This window comes from Pseudophryne corroboree, chromosome 11 (genome assembly GCF_028390025.1).
Source record: "Pseudophryne corroboree isolate aPseCor3 chromosome 11, aPseCor3.hap2, whole genome shotgun sequence".
Lineage (NCBI taxonomy): Eukaryota > Metazoa > Chordata > Amphibia > Anura > Myobatrachidae > Pseudophryne > Pseudophryne corroboree.
The window spans coordinates 326,751,718-326,769,924 of NC_086454.1; the positions used below are offsets into that span (position 1 = coordinate 326,751,718).

Sequence of the window (18,207 nt, forward strand, 5' to 3'; positions counted from 1 at the left end):
CGAGTCACCGGAGCCCTGGTGTAACTACCGGTACCATGGATATACTCACTGCGAGTCACCAGAGCCCTGGTGTAAGTCCCGGTATCATGGATAAACTCACTGCGAGTCACCGGAGCCCTGGTGTAAGTCCCGGTACCATGGATAAACTCACTGCGAGTCACCGGAGCCCTGGTGTAAGTACCGGTACCATGGATAAACTCACTGCGAGTCACCGGAGCCCTGGTGTAAGTACCGGTACCATGGATAAACTCACTGCGAGTCACCGGAGCCCTGGTGTAACTACCGGTACTATGGATAAACTCACTGCGAGTCACCGGAGCCCTGGTGTAAGTACCGGTACCATGGATAAACTCACTGCGAGTCACCAGAGCCCTGGTGTAACTACCGGTACCATGGATACACTCACTGCGAGTCACCGGAGCCCTGGTGTAACTACCGGTACTATGGATACACTCACTGCGAGTCACCAGAGCCCTGGTGTAACTACCGGTACTATGGATAAACTCACTGCGAGTCACCGGAGCCCTGGTGTAACTACCGGTACCATGGATACACTCACTGTGAGTCACCGGAGCCCTGGTGTAAGTACCGGTACCATGGATAAACTCACTGCGAGTCACCGGAGCCCTGGTGTAAGTACCGGTACCATGGATAAACTCACTGCGAGTCACCAGAGCCCTGGTGTAACTACCGGTACCATGGATACACTCACTGCGAGTCACCGGAGCCCTGGTGTAACTACCGGTACTATGGATACACTCACTGCGGGTCACCAGAGCCCTGGTGTAAGTCCCAGTACTATGGATAAACTCACTGCGAGTCACCGGAGCCCTGATGTAAGTACCGGTACCATGGATAAACTCACTGCGAGTCACCGGAGCCCTGGTGTAAGTACCGGTACTATGGATACACTCACTACGAGTCACCGGAGCCCTGGTGTAAGTCCCGGTACCATGGATAAACTCCTTACCTTCGGAATAGCATGCTCCTGGAAGAAACGTCAGTGAATTTTAAGCATCACTAAGGCCCATTCACCCCAGCAGTGAAAAACGTATGCTTTGGTGCAGTGTGCGATTTTCAGTCCACTGACAGAAGTACAGACATTGTGCCTCGCCACTGAAAGGAATAGACTCTAGGGGGTGATTCAATTATTCTAACCCAGTTGCCACTAGATGGAACTGAATGGAGCAATTCAATTGTTGCTCTGTTCAGACATGAATAGCCGCAGGGGGGACACATTTCAGCTTGCAGCATCCTGAGGTGCGAGCTGAAAAGTACAAAAAAAAATAAGAATTTACTTACCGATAATTCTATTTCTCGTAGTCCGTAGTGGATGCTGGGGACTCCGTAAGGACCATGGGGATTAGCGGCTCCGCAGGAGACTGGGCACAAAGGTAAAGCTTTAGAACTACCTGGTGTGCACTGGCTCCTCCCCCCATGACCCTCCTCCAAGCCTCAGTTAGGATACTGTGCCCGGACGAGCGTACACAATAAGGAAGGATTTTGAATCCCGGGTAAGACTCATACCAGCCACACCAATCACACCATATAACTTGTGATCTAAACCCAGTTAACAGCATGATAACAGAGGAGCCTCTAGAAAAGATGGCTCACTACAGCAATAACCCGATTTTTTGGTAACAATAACTATGTACCAGTATTGCAGACAATCCGCACTTGGGATGGGCGCCCAGCATCCACTACGGACTACGAGAAATAGAATTATCGGTAAGTAAATTCTTATTTTCTCTGACGTCCTAGTGGATGCTGGGGACTCCGTAAGGACCATGGGGATTATACCAAAGCTCCCAAACGGGCGGGAGAGTGCGGATGACTCTGCAGCACCAATTGAGAGAACCCCAGGTCCTCCTCAGCCAGGGTATCAAATTTGTAGAATTTTACAAACGTATTTGCTCCTGACCAAGTAGCTGCTCGGCAAAGTTGTAAAGCCGAGACCCCTCGGGCAGCCGCCCAAGATGAGCCCACCTTCCTTGTGGAATGGGCTTTTACAGATTTTGGCTGTGGCAGGCCTGCCACAGAATGTGCAAGCTGAATTGTACTACAAATCCAACGAGCAATAGTCTGCTTAGAAGCAGGAGCACCCAGCTTGTTGGGTGCATACAGAGTAAATCACGAGTCAGATTTTCTGACTCCAGCCGTCCTGGAAACCTATATTTCCAGGGCTCTGACAACGTCTAGCAACTTGGAGTCCTCCAAGTCCCTGGTAGCCGCAGGCACCACAATAGGTTGATTCAGGTGAAACGCTGAAAACCACCTTAGGGAGAAACTGAGGACAAGTCCTCAATTCCGCCCTGTCCGAATGGAAAATCAGATGAGGGCTTTTACAGGATAAAAGCCGCCAATTCTGACACGCACCTGGCCCAGGCCAGGGCCAACAGCATGACCACTTTCCATGTGAGATATTTTAACTCCACATATTTAAGTGGTTCAAACCAATGTGACTTTTGGAACCCAAAAACTACATTTAGATCCCAAGGTGCCACTGGAGGCACAAAAGGAGGCTGTATATACAGTACCCCTTTCACAAACGTCTGAACTTCAGGGACTGAAGCTAGTTCTTTTTGGAAGAAAATTGACAGGGCCGAAATTTGAACCTTAATGGACCCCCATTTCAGGCCCATAGACACTCCTGTTTGCAGGAAATGTAGGAATCGACCTAGTTGAAAATTCCTCCGTCGGGGCCTTACTGGCCTCGCACCACGCAACATATTTTCGCCAAATGCGGTGATAATGTTTTGCGGTTATATCTTTCCTGGCTTTGATCAGGATAGGAATGACTTCATCCGGAATGCCTTTCTCCTTCAGGATCCGGCGTTCAACCGCCATGCCGTCAAACGCAGCCGCGGTAAGTCTTGGAACAGACAGGGTCCTTGCTGGAGCAGGTCCCTTCTTAGAGGTAGAGGCCACGGATCCTCCGTGAGCATCTCTTGAAGTTCCGGTTACCAAGTCCTTCTTGGCCAATCCGGAGCCACGAATATAGTGCTTACTCCTCTCCATCTTATAATTCTCAGTACCTTGGGTATGAGAGGCAGAGGAGGGAACACATACACTGACTGGTACACCCACTGTGTTACCAGAGCGTCTACAGCTATTGCCTGAGGGTCCCTTGACCTGGCGCAATACTTGTCGAGTTTTATAAACATGTGGAAGACTTCTGGGTGAAGTCTCCACTCTCCCGGGTGGAGGTCGTGTCTGCTGAGGAAGTCTGCTTCCCAGTTGTCCACTCCCGGAATGAATACTGCTGACAGTGCTATCACATGATTTTCCGCCCAGCGAAGAATCCTTGCAGCTTCTGCCATTGCCCTCCTGCTTCTTGTGTCACCCTGTCTGTTTACGTGGGTGACTGCCGTGATGTTGTCCGAATGGATCAACTCCGGGTGACCTTGAAGCAGAGGTCTTGCTGAGCTTAGAGCATTGTAAATGGCCCTTAGCTTCAGGATATTTATGTGAAGTGATGTCTCCAGGCTTGACCATAAGCTCTGGAAAATCCTTCCCTGTGTGACTGCTCCCCAGCCTCGCAGGCTGGCATCCGTGGTCACCAGGACCCAGTCCTGAATGTGCGGCCCTCTAGAAGATGAGCACTCTGCAACCACCACAGGAGAGACACCCTTGTGCTTGGTGACAGGGTTATCCGCTGATGCATCTGAAGATGCGACCCGGACCATTTGTCCAGCAGGTCCCACTGGAAAGTTCTTGCGTGGAATCTGCCTAATGGGATTGCTTCGTAGGAAGCCACCATTTTTCCCAGAACCATTTTATTGATGTACTGAGACTTGGCTCGGTTATAGGAGGTTCCCGACTAGCTCGGATAACTCCCTGACTTTCTCCTCCGGGAGAAACACCTTTTATGGACTGTGTCCAGGATCATCCCTAGGAACAGAAGACGAGTCGTCGGAATCAGCTGCGATTTTGGAATATTGAGAATCCAATCGTGCTGCCGCAACACTACCTGAGATAGTGCTACACCGACCTCCAACTGTTCCCTGGATCTTACCCTTATCAGGGAATCGTCCAAGTAAGGGATAACTAAAATTCCCTTCCTTCGAAGGAGTATCATCATTTCGGCCATTACCTTGGTAAAGACCCGGGGTGCCGTGGACCATCCATACGGCAGCGTCTGAAACTGATAGTGACAGTTCTGTACCATAAACCTGAGGTACCCTTGGTGAGAAGGGTAAATTGGGACATGAAGGTAAGCATCCTTGATGTCCCGAGACATCATGTAGTCTCCTTCTTCCAGGTTCGCAATCACTGCTCTGAGTGACTCAATCTTGAATTTGAACCTCCGTATGTAAGTGTTCAAGATTTTAGATTTAGAATCGGTCTCACCGAGGCGTCCGGCTTCGGTACCACAACAGTGTGGAAGAATATCCCGTTCCCTGTTGCAGGAGGGGTACCTTGATTATCACCTGCTGGGAATACAGCTTGTGAATGGCTTCCAAAACTGCCTCCCTGTCAGAAGGAGACATCGGTAAAGCCGACTTTAGGAAACGGCGAGGGGGAGACGTCTCGAATTCCAATTTGTACCCCTGAGATATCACCTGAAGGATCCAGGGGTCTACTTGCGAGTGAGCCCACTGCGCGCTGAAATTCATTGAGACGGGCCCCCACCGTGCCTGATTCTGCTTGTAAAGCCCCAGCGTCATACTGAGGGCTTGGCAGAGGCGGGAGAGGGCTTCTGTTCCTGGGAACTGGCTGATTTCTGCAGCCTTTTTCCTCTCCCTCTGTCACGGGGCAGAAATGAGGAACCTTTTGTCCGCTTGCCCACGAAAAGACTGCGCCTGATAATACGGCGTCTTCTTATGTTGAGAGGCGACCTGGGATACAAACGTGGATTTCCCAGCTGTTGCCGTGGCCACCAGGTCTGGAAGACCGACCCCAAATAACTCCTCCCCTTAATAAGGCAATACTTCCAAATGCCGTTTGGAATCCGCATCACCTGACCACTGTCGTGTCCATAACCCTCTACTGGCAGAAATGGACAACGCACTTAGACTTGATGCCAGTCGGCAAATATTCCGCTGTGCATCACGCATATATAGAAATGCATCTTTTAAATGCTCTATAGGCAATAATATACTGTCCCTATCTAGGGTATCAATATTTTCAGTCAGGGAATCCGACCACGCCAACCCAGCACTGCACATCCAGGCTGAGGCGATTGCTGGTCGCAGTATAACACCAGTATGTGTGTAAATACATTTTAGGATACCCTCCTGCTTTCTATCAGCAGGATCCTTAAGGGCGGCCATCTCAGGAGAGGGTAGAGCCCTTGTTCTTACAAGCGTGTGAGCGCTTTATCCACCCTAGGGGGTGTTTCCCAACGCACCCTAACCTCTGGCGGGAAAGGATATAATGCCAATAACATTTTAGAAATTATCAGTCGTTATCGGGGGAAACCCACGCATCATCACACACACCTCATTTAATTTCTCAGATTCAGGAAAACTACAGGTAGTTTTTCCTCACCGAACATAATACCCCTTTTTGGTGGTACTTGTATTATCAGAAATGTGTAAAACATTTTTTATTGCCTCAATCATGTAACGTGTGGCCCTACTGGAAGTCACATTTGTCTCTTCACCGTCGACACTGGAGTCAGTATCCGTGTCGGCGTCTATATCTGCCATCTGAGGTAACGGGCGCTTTAGAGCCCCTGACGGCCTATGAGACGTCTGGACAGGCACAAGCTGAGTAGCCGGCTGTCTCATGTCAACCACTGTCTTTTATACAGAGCTGACACTGTCACGTAATTCCTTCCAACAGTTCATCCACTCAGGTGTCGACCCCCTAGGGGGTGACATCACTATTACAGGCAATCTGCTCCGTCTCCACATCATTTTTCTCCTCATACATGTCGACACAAACGTACCGACACCCAGCACACACACAGGGAATGCTCTGATAGAGGACAGGACCCCACTAGCCCTTTGGGGAGACAGAGGGAGAGTTTGCCAGCACACACCAGAGCGCTATATATATATATATATATATATATATATATACACACACAGGGATAACCTTATATAAGTGTTTTTCCCCTTATAGCTGCTGTATTTTTAATACTGCGCGTAATTAGTGCCCCCCTCTCTTTTTTAACCCTTTCTGTAGTGTAGTGACTGCAGGGGAGAGCCAGGGAGCTTCCCTCCAACGGAGCTGTGAGGGAAAATGGCGCCAGTGTGCTGAGGAGATAAGGCCGCCGAGAAGGGGGCGGAGCCTATCTCCCGTTTTTCTGTGTATTCTGGCAGGGGTTAAATTCATCCATATAGCCCAGGAGCTATATGTGATGCATTTTTTTTGCCATCCAAGGTGTTTTTATTGCGTCTCAGGGCGCCCCCCCCCCAGCGGCCTGCACCCTCGGTGATCGGAGTGTGAAGTGTGCTGAGAGCAATGGCGCACAGCTGCAGTGCTGTGCGCTACCTTGTTGAAGACAGGACGTCTTCTGCCGCCGATTTTCCGGACCTCTTCTGTCTTCTGGCTCTGTAAGGGGGCCGGCGGCGCGGCTCTGGGACCTATCCATGGCTGGGCCTGTGATCGGTCCCTCTGGAGCTAATGTCCAGTAGCCTAAGAAGCCCAATCCACTCTGCACGCAGGTGAGTTCGCTTCTTCTCCCCTTAGTCCCTCGATGCAGTGAGCCTGTTGCCAGCAGGTCTCACTGAACATAAAAAACCTAAAACTAAACTTTTCACTAAGCAGCTCAGGAGAGCCACCTAGTGTGCACCCTTCTCGTTCGGGCACAAAAATCTAACTGAGGCTTGGAGGAGGGTCATGGGGGGAGGAGCCAGTGCACACCAGGTAGTTCTAAAGCTTTACTTTTGTGCCCAGTCTCCTGCGGAGCCGCTAATCCCCATGGTCCTTACGGAGTCCCCAGCATCCACTAGGACGTCAGAGAAATAAATATATCAGCAGTTTGGGCGCCCAAAGGAGTACTTTAGACAGGTTTCGTGGTGGCCATGGGGTTGGGGGGGGTCAGACGACCGTTGGACAGGATCCCGGCAGTTAGCATACAGACGCCGGAATCCTGGCCACCAGGGGGACGAGCGGAACGAACCACAGGTTCTATGGTGTCGTGGACACCTATGAGTGGGAATAGCCCGGAGCCCCCTGCCGGCATCCTGGTCGCCAGGATTCTGACCGCCAGTCACCCGACTACATCCCGTGGCCATGGCATGAGTTATGGGTGGCAAAGGCGTGTTACTTGTCCACAGATCTTCACGGTCTGATTCGCTCAGTATAAATAAAAACTCTCCTTCGTTATGCAATACTGATTGTATTTGCTTAATCTTTTATGGCTAGTATATTTGCTATTTCAATATATTACCTCTGTTTATGTACTATGGGGCAGATGTATTAAGCCTGGAGAAGACATAAGGAAGTGATAAAGCAGTGATAAGCGCAAGGTAATAAAGCACCAGCCAATCAGCTCCTGTCATTTTTCAAATCCGTAATGATTGGCTGGTGCGTTATCACCTTGTGCTTATCACTGCTTTATCCCTTCTCCAGGATAGTATGTCTGCCCCTATGTTTTATATGTGGCTCTACCATTACCCCGCCCCCTTTACATTATTTAATTAAAAATTTTTTTTCAAAACTGTTAATGCAAAACACAAAAACAAAAAAAACCCACTAAAATAAAAACAGTACTGATGGGCGCACACATGGCACTCACGCCCGACGAGGGTGGGGGGTGTTTACAATAATTGAATGGGCGCCACAAAACAACTGAATTCCCCCCTTGGGATGTCTAAATCCATTGCTGCAAAATCATTGGTAAAAATCAAGAACGTTCATGGACAGTAACATTATAAGTGACAGTTAATAGAAGCATTTCTGGGGGGGGGGGGGAAGAAAATAAAAAGCCAGATCCGCTTATTGCTTATGCATGCGGCAGACAGGGGGTTAATACGGAACACACTGTGGAGAATGAATGGCCTGTTGGTAATCAGGCTGGCTGCATACTCTGGAATGTGTATTGTTACTTGGCAGGAACCAGAATTTACAAAGCAAACAGTTGCTTTCTGTTCCTCCGCAGTGCTTCCGGAGCCGATCGCTCAGCGTTGCAGCTTCCTGTTTCAAACCTTTATACCTCTGCAATGAACTTACACCAATCAAACAGCTCCAGATGTATTACAGTATAATCCATGCAGCAGTGTCACAGCCGAAGCATCTGCACCCTGCTAGAGGCACTCTGTATCTACAGCCTGGCCAGGGGGTAAGCAGGGTGTAACAATGGAACCATGCTACAACCCAAAGAGGGTACTTAACCAGTGAGCCTGGCAATCCTGTGACTACCGCTCAGGTAATATAGTAACAACAGCATCACTGTTCCCTGCAGTACACACAGTGACACAACACAAACACTGTGGGTGTAGACCCTCTGTAATGCGACACATTTAGGAAATACACCAACGCTCATTTCAGTTACCTGGACCGAGTACAGGTGAAGCTGCACAGAGTACCATGTGCTGTCCCGTTCACTTAGCGCTGTGTATAATCTGGGTTTAGTCCGTGTGGGTCCCAGCAGAGGAACGGACGAAGCTGGAACCTATGGGTGCAGAATATCCTGTGTATCAGTCTTCCAGCAACGTAACTTTCCTATTGTCAGCTGGACATCCCGATGCTCTATCTCCAATCCTCCCCGCCCCCCCATTTTCTGAATTCTTTATATCAGGATGTCTGGGGAATTCAGGATCAGGGACCCTTCTGTGGGAAAGCAGAGGTTCCCGGGCTGGGACCCGCAGATATTGGTGGTCATTCAGAGTTGATCGCTCGTTAGCAGTTTTTAGCAGCAGTGCAAACGCTATGCCGCCTCCCACTGGGAGTGTATTTTAGCTTAGCAGAAGTGCGAACGAAAGGATCGCAGAGCGGCTACAAAATAATTTTGTGCAGTTTCAGAGTAGCTTCAGACCTACTCAGCGCTTGCGATCACTTCAGACTGTTCAGTTCCTGTTTTGACATCACGAACACGCCCTGCGTTCGGCCAGCCCGCCTACGTTTCCCCAGCCACGCCTGCGTTTTTATCTGGCACGCCTGCGTTTTTCCGCTCACTCCCTGAAAACGGTCAATTGACACCCAGAAACGCCCACTTCCTGTCAATCACTCTGCGGCCAGCAGTGCAACTGAAAAGCTTCACTAGACCATGGGGTCGATTCAATTCAGCAACAGTTGAATAGCGCCGGGAATTAGCTCCCGGCGCTATTCAATACAGCGACTAGTTACCCTCAATTGTCGGGAATTCTTTTCTCAGCCCCGGGGGGTGAGAGAAGAAAACCGACAAAAGAGCTGCCGCACGGGCGGCACGAGGCGGATTGTCGGGAATCAGCATCGCCGCGGGTAGTTAAGTCGGAGAATACTCGTTCTCCCGACAAAACAACCTGTTAAGTTCGCGAGAATGGGCATTCTCCGACTTAACCTTAGCTGAATTGAATAGCGTCGGGAGCTAATTCCCGGCGCTACTTAACGGTTGCTGAATTGAATTGACCCCCTTGTGTGAAACTACGTCGTTCGTTGTAATAGTACGACGCGCGTGCGCATTGCGCTGCATACGCATGCCCAGAAGTGACTTTTTTTGCCTGATCTCTGCACTGCGACCGAAATCTGCTAGCGAACAACTCGGAATGACCCCCATTGAGCGCCCAAAGAATTCCACAGCTCACAGAGAATAACACGTCACATACTACATTAGGCACAGACCTATTCCCTGCAGCACAGGCTATTGAAGCTCACAACGTGCAACATATAGAAGAAAAAACTCCCAAGGGAATGTACATCCATCACTATTATACTTTGTATCCAATTGCTGTGGACAGGTGTAATCCAAAGTTATTGGAGAATGGAAAACAGAAACATACAACCATGCAGCCTTGTCAATGGTAGGGAACGTGTGGTTGGAGATCCTGTGTACAAATCTAGCAATGATATCATCGGGGCGGACCAGCAGCTTACTTGTGTATACATTTCATACACAACACTCAGTGCTTGTGTGGTGGGTAATGGCCAGGAGAGAGTGCAGAAGTGATTGGTGGAAGCGCTCGGTGGACAGGCTGAAAACCACTGCGGCATTGGGGATCAGTACGGGGTCCTGCGTGGTCTCGGCATTCATTGTGGGTACCACTTGTGGCTCACACGGGAAGGTTTGCAGGCTTGCTGGAAAGACGAAGATTTATGACCAGGTTTATACTCCAGAAGGAGCAAAGAGAGGTAGCGAGATCTAGAGACAATGCAGGAAAGGACTAGACATTTGGAAATTCCATTTAATACATTGATGTGTAAAAGATACAATGCGGGATCAATGATCTAAAAGTTAGTCACAGAATAATACTAATAACACAGGAGAGGCACAGCGCAGTATGGTATCAGATAGGACAGTATAATACCATAGTATACAGTAATACTAATAACACAGGAGAGGCACCCCGCAGTCATGGTATCAGATAGGACAGTATAATACAGTAGTATACAGTAACACTAATAACACAGGAGAGGCACCCCGCAGCTATGATATCAGATAGGACAGTATAATTCAGTAGTATACAGTAATACTAATAACACAGGAGAGGCACCCCGCGGCTATGGTATCAGATAGGACAGTATAATACAGTAGTATACAGTAATACTAATAACACAGGAGAGGCACCCTGCGGCTATGGTATCAGATAGGACAGTATAATACAGTAGTATACAGTAATACTAATAACACAGGAGAGGCACCCCGCGGCTATGGTATCAGATAGGACAGTATAATACAGTAGTATACAGTAATACTAATAACACAGGAGAGGCACCCTGCGGCTATGGTATCAGATAGGACAGTATAATACAGTAGTATACAGTAATACTAATAACACAGGAGAGGCACCCCGCGGCTATGGTATCAGATAGGACAGTATAATACAGTAGTATACAGTAATACTAATAACACAGGAGAGGCACCCTGCGGCTATGGTATCAGATAGGACAGTATAATACAGTAGTATACAGTAATACTAATAACATAGGAGAGGCACCCTGCGGCTATGGTATCAGATAGGACAGTATTATACCGTAGTATACAGTAACACTAATAACACAGGAGAGGCACCCTGCGGCTATGGTATCAGATAGGACAGTATTATACCGTAGTATACAGTAATACCAGGGGCCAGGTAGCCATGGCCCCTAGATTTTGCTGTCTGGCTACCAGATTTTGGAGGGAGGAAATATCCTCTTCAGCTCCAACATCCCCAGCGGAGATTTTTGGAGGCGTGTCTGTATCGCGGCAGCCATTTCTTGCGCAGGAGTGCATGTGCTGAGTGTCTGTCCCGGCCTGCGCCGACTGCCCCATCCTGCTCTGTCTGGTGTCTCCAAACTCCGGCTGCATAGAGCTCCAATAAGAGGTTCTATGTGTGGCCAGGGATTGCACAGAGGAAAGGCACATCACACTACACAAGACGTATATTCTATATAATCACACGTGTAATAGAGTATACAATACACACTTGGGGGGTCATTCCGAGTTGATCGCTCGCTGCCAATTTTCGCAGCAATCAGGTGAAAAAACGGCATTTATACGCATGCGTATGGGCCACAATGCGCGCGCACGACGTACGGGTACAAAGCCCTTTGTAGTTGTGCTCAGGTTCTAGCTAAGTTTTTCTTCGCACTGGTGGCCTCTAGAAGATTGACAGAAAGGGGGCGTTTCTGGGTGTCAACTGACCGGTTTCAGGGAGTGTTTGCAGAAACGCAGGCGTGTCTGAAAAAGCGCAGGCGTGGCTGGGCGGGTGTACGACGTCAAATCCGGACTCTAATAGGCTGAAGTGATCGCAAGCGCTGAATAGGTTCAGAGCTACTCTGAAACTGCACAACCTGTTTTTGCAGAGCTCGGCTGCACAAGCGTTCGCACTTCTGCTAAGCTAAAATACACTCCCCAGTGGGCGGCGGCACAGCGTTTGCACGGCTGCTAAAACTAGCTAGCGAGCGATCGACTCGGAATGACCCCCTTGGTTAGAGATTATCCCATGTGATAACACTACTGCTGCCTGAAACATCACTGCACATACAGGAAGGACACCGCTTTGGTAAATGCAGACAATGGTCACTACAGACCAACCCCACCCCCCCACCTTCCCCCGGAGAAAACGTGACCCTGCACAAGCCTAATATTATACACCGTATCACAGGTGCCCTCAGGATAGACACCTCCAAGCATTCCGCACTCCCAGGTGTGGCCCCACACCTGCACAGTTAGTGGCCCTGAGAAGTGACTCAGAAAATGAATGGATGAGGAGACCCCACAGACACAGCAGCTGCAGGGGCCACACGGTCACACGCAAAGAGTGTCGTCAAAATCAACTACTCAGCGATGAAACGTTTCAAGAGCGCGAGTGGAAAGTTAACTTCAAAGAGACGGCAGCAATTTGGACGTGTACCGGCACGATACAAGGCTCGCTGTGTCTCTGTTTATTCTAAGGAGAAGCAGCTAATTTCAGTCTTGTGACTCCAGATGTCAGGCATAATGATGGCTTTCTGCAGGATAAATGAGGCTTTGTGGCTCGTGAATTACAGACAGTGGGCTCCGCAGTCAAGACACGAAGATTCGCGCACGCCCAGTGGTCACACACGCTGCCAACTAATATTTTATTTTAACTAAGGCAGGGCTACATAATTACAGTAGGGCCGAGTGCTGCGGAAGGAGGAACTGTGCAGTGGTTGAATGTGGGCGACCGTCCTTTCACATGACATACGGAATCAGTTTGGGCCTCAGTCGCATTCTCTGCGAGTAACAGCAACCAGTTTTATCACAGAAGAACAGAGTCCTCTTTTCAGCACATTATCGCTGCAACCTCTGGTTACAGCGGCCAGCGAGACTACGCTGGGCAATGTCTTGCGTATTATACAGATATATCCCACTTTAGGCCTGATCACGAAGGAACTATTCAATTGAAGTCGGAAATGCCATCTAGTCGGAAAAGACGGCAGTTTCCGACTCTTTTAGGTCGAATAATGATTCGACCTATTCAATGGTACGGCCGTTTTTCCAACTTGTCGGAAAACACGCGGATCGGCGGATTAGCCGCGGATCCACGTGTTTTGTCGGATTTGCGGCCAGATCAGACAGGTTTTAGTCCCATTTTCGACAATGTCAATCCGACTTTAAAATAAAGTCGGATTGGCCTAGTCGAAAACGGGCAAAACCAATCGGATTTCCCCGCAAACTGAATACTGCGTTGTGGGATCTTCTCCGTCCGAGAGGATCAGACATGCATTAAATAGACCCCTGGCTGTCCTCTTTCTCACATAGCGCACCTGTCGTCCACTCACACGGCAGGAGGTCAGTTTCTGGGTGAAAACATTAATCACGAAAACGTGGCTTATGAATTGACTGGGAAATAATGACATAATTGAGGCACGAGACACTCGGGAGCCTCATGACTCAATTAGATGCCAGTGAGTGGACGGGCATAATATCAGGTCAGCAAACACAGACGGCTGCAGATAGTTTAGCAGACGGGGTGAAAAAGAGGCTTCCCAACCAAACTTTATATGCAAGCTCTGAGAAGTATCATGTACAAGGACACCTGAATTAAGATATGGGTCATCCTGCAATACCAGAGAACCCCAACACCACCTTGAATCCTGGGGGGGGTCATATCACGGATGAGGCCACTGAGTACACTTGCACAGCAACATCACACTAAGGGGGGAGAATCCAGAAGCAATAAACCATATTAGTAACAGTAAGGTGGAGGCTATTCCCCTGCTAATCAGTTCTATTCACCAGCCCCCATCATTGTCACGTCCTCTAAGGAACAAAGGAATGGTGACCCCACAGCTCAGGACGATTCTAGGAATTCCTCACTCTTGTGTCAATGCCACAGGTGTTTGTGAAAAGAAAGAAGCCTCAATTGGGAGGACAAAAGGTAAACGCAGTCTCTGGCTCTAGAATAGGCCCTGCAGACAAAAGGGTGACATTCTGCACTACATCCAGCGGGGTCCCATTACTGCTCAGTGCCGAGACTGTTTCCCGTCTCCAGAGAGGACATTGGATATAACGCCCCCCCCCCCCCCCTACACCCACACAGCCAGACGGGTAACCCACAACTTCCCCCATGTTCTCAGTAACATCCACGTGTTGTCTTTAAGTCTATAACAACACGCAGGCAATTCGTAAATTCCCAATAATGCCAACTGCAACAAAATGTGATCTCTTCTCCTCCATACGTTTAATTATACGGAATTTGTGCATTAACAGATCTATATACAGCGGCCCCACAGCCAAGCCTAGCTCTGTGACCCCGATATAACAAAGTTTTCATCCCAGCCACATCCTCATACATTTACACCATACAAGGTTATAAACGTGAAATATGGCAGCATCTAGCGAGCAACCAGAAGTCATTTCCAGAGTAAACAAGGACAGGTAAAGGCAATACTTCTAGACTGGACGGAGGTTATGGATCAATTATGAAATCTGCCCTGTTTTTTTTCCCAGGCAGAGGCCACATGTGTGACATTAGCACATACGTGTCCATGTTTTCTCTTGGGTAGAAAAACAAGTCCAGGAATCTTAGCAATCCTGGTCGGCACAGATTCCTGGACAGGCATGACCTGTAGCCGTGGAGGGGTTAACGCGGCGGGCACAGCCGGCTGGAATGCACTCACTGAGGCTTTCCATGGAACCGGGAATGTGGAGCCATTGTGTTTGCCCCCAGCCCGGCTGAACGTGCTCTTTGTGCCGAGTGCGCCTTGAATTCCCCATTGTAGACAGATCTCATCCTATGACCTCAAACAGCTCAGTGACTGAAAGGAATTTTCAGAAAAAAAAAAAACCCTCTATCAGGTCTGAGCGAAAGAAAAACCTTCTCAAGCCTAGAGATTAGGCCTGGCTGCAGCATTCTACGTGGCGTGTTATTAAACATTCTGTACGGCACAGAACGCTCCGCACACAGCCAACTAATGAAATAGCCTCACATCACGGGTTTAATTTACCCAGCAAGACCAACGCAGCCACTCACTACTGTCCCATAGAATATTCCCCAATCTCTAACACCTTACAGTGGAACCTAAGCAACTAGCAGTTTTTGGATTTAGAACGCGGTGGCACCTCCGACAACTACCTGCAGCTGGATGAGGAGAGAGGTGAGTGGGTGGAAGAATTTTGGGTACGGTTGCTGGCAATCTATTAGGAACGGGTTGGATTCCTTGCGGTAGTCCAGGGCTAGTTCCAGTGAAGAGCTGCAGGCTGCCTACATCTGCCTCACAAGCAGCCCATAAAGGCTCCTGCTGGTACAGATTACTGGGGCTTGTAGTTCCACAACAGACAGGACGGATCATTCCACGTTTAATAATCCTGGTCACTAGGCCTCTGAACATTTACTCAGAACATGGAATTTCTTGTACAGGGGGAAAAAAACAAAAACACAGCAAACAGCATTTGGCAGCTTCCCCCAATGAACATACAGTGACGAGGTCCGATAACCGAACAGTAATCCCCCAGATTACGGATCACAAGGCACCGCAGTACCATGCACACAGGGAAGCAGCCATACTGTGTACGGACACCACAAACGTGATGATGCAGCTAATGCAATCTGAGGGAAACAGGGCGTCATGAAGTGGCACTACAAATGGCCACTCTATATATCTCACATGTGCAAATATACGCTTTATTAGGCGTCAAGTTATTCCTCTGTGAAGTGGAGGAAGAATTCTGCAATGGATGACAATAAAGCCGCCATGCTCCGACTCTGATATTTTATAGAGGTCCAGGCGTCCACATGGTGTTGGAACTTTATACCTTCACTACGTGCCTAGTTTGATATACTCAGCCACGCACTATTCTTCCACCAGCCCACAGGTGGCAAAATACCGGCCAATGGGGCAATAAGGGTTGGTCTTGTACACAGAGCATTTCCTGACATGTCTACTCACATTGTCCACAAACCATCTGTTGTCTCAACCACACAAGACTAAATGTGTGACGGAAGCAGAAGTCACTACTACGCGTTATTTTTGTAGCGCCAACATATGCAGCAACACTGTGCAAACCCAGACATTAATAAATATACATCTCTCACACACACACACACACACACACACACCAGAGACAGCTCAGGGACAAACCAATGAAGCTGCTGTTAGACGTTTGGCATAGCGGGAGGAAACGTTACATTATCATTGGCTCTGGGCCTCATGTTTGCAGAATATCCTGGAAAACGTATGGACCAGCAGAAGCTCAGGTCTGTAGCAGTCTGATACCTAGATGTTCCATTACTCAAACACAGGCTACAGTCTGCCCAATACTGTGCAATCAGGGAAACCAATTTCATCCTAGACTGGCTTAAGCTAGTGTCACACAAGCTGTAAAGTGTAAGAGTTGTTCCAGGGGACAGCAAGGCAGCATAAACTACCTCATACAATATACGCGTTCTAGATACCCCCGTCATACACAGGTTTACTGTAGCTGAGAAATACTGCAGCTCGTGTGACAATACCCTTAGTCTGCACCTGTGTAACTGTACAGGATATGAAATGTTGTCCATTACATATTATACCCGAATGCAACCAGGATACATGTGCGGGACATCAAATGGAAACTCATCCGTCAGCCGGGTGCCGCTAAGGATGCTGCACGGTGAGATGTGTTTAGGAGGTTGTACAGGTCCAGTGACAGGTGAATTCTTCCTTTTCTAATAAGTGCATCAGAGGCAGTAATATGGTTCTAGCCTTTGGAATGGAGGATCCGCTGAAATCCATCTGTACTGCTAAGTGCACCAGTGGCCTACACACATTGCACATATATTCCGTTTATGGACTAGGTTCTGCCCTCCTTGTGCCTCAGTGATGTCACTGGTTCCTTGTGAATTGATTTGCTGCGTACTCAAGAAATTCCTCTCGGCCATTAATATGGCTGCCTCCATGGTGTGTAGGTCCAGACGGACAACAATGCACTACAGGTAACATCTATATAAACATAGACTTTGACGGCAGATAGGAACCACTTGGCCCATCAAGCCTGTTCTATACACAGGTACACACACACACACACACACACACACACACACACACACACACACACACACACACACACACACACACACACACACACACACACACACACACACACTAGGGTTCATTTGTCAGGAGCCAATTAACCTACCAGTATGTTTTTGGATTGTGGGAGGAAACCCACACAAGCATGAGAAGAACATACAAACTCCACACAGTTAGGGCTGTGGTGGGAATCAAATCCATGACCTCAGTGCTGCGAGGCAGTAATACTAACCATTACACCATCCGTAAACACGCAAAATGTATACTTGGCATTGTATGTATGTATGTATGTATGTATGTAGGTATCATGTGCCCTGTGCATCATATGTATGTAAGCAGGTGACATGTACATTGCAGCGTAAGTCTATCTGTCTACTGTGCATCATATGTCTGTATAAAAGCAGATGACGTACACTAAGCATCATATGTATCTATCTATCTATCAAGTACATTGTGCACTGTATGTATGTATGTATCTATCTAGTACATTGTGCACTGTATGTATGTATGTATCTATCTAGTACATTGTGCACTGTATGTATGTATGTATGTATGTATGTATGTATGTATGCATCTATCAAGTACATTGTGCACTGTATGTATGTATGCATGCATGCATGCATCTGACATGTCGGCTGTGCATATGCATGGTATGTATTTATGTATGCAGGTCACATGTAAAATACAGTAAATGTAGGTTCGGAGTTTACCTTTTTTGGGCCTAAAATAACTTTTTCAAGTTACATTCCTAAATTTTACAGTATCTTCTGACCTAGCAAACAGGACCACAATCTGCAATGTATAACGCAGATAACCCATTCTTGCTCATCAGAGCCAACATTCTAATCTACGCAATATGAAGGTACAGTAAGTATCAGGTACTGACGTCTAACAACCAAGAGAAAAAAAAATCCAAAATTCATGGTGTATTGTGACTCTGCCCTATCACCATAACGATGACACGCCTGAAACTAGAGGGGTCTAATAACTTTCCCATATGGTTTCTCTACTGAAATGGGCAGGAGCATTAATTATTCCGGGAAATCACACCCGACTTACGCGTTACCAACCTGAGCCAACTATTAGGCACCAGAATAGTCACCAGTCCATTCTGTCCCCACTTCAGAGGTCAGCATCACCTGCACAATTCTACCA

At 48.2% G+C, this 18,207-nt stretch overlaps 1 protein-coding gene across 4 annotated transcripts in view; it reads right to left on the minus strand.

The window, feature by feature from the left end:
• Positions 1-18,207, minus strand: part of LOC134969640 (Wilms tumor protein 1-interacting protein homolog) — a 156,267-nt gene that overhangs the window by 111,485 nt on the left and 26,575 nt on the right. The window lies entirely within an intron of this gene.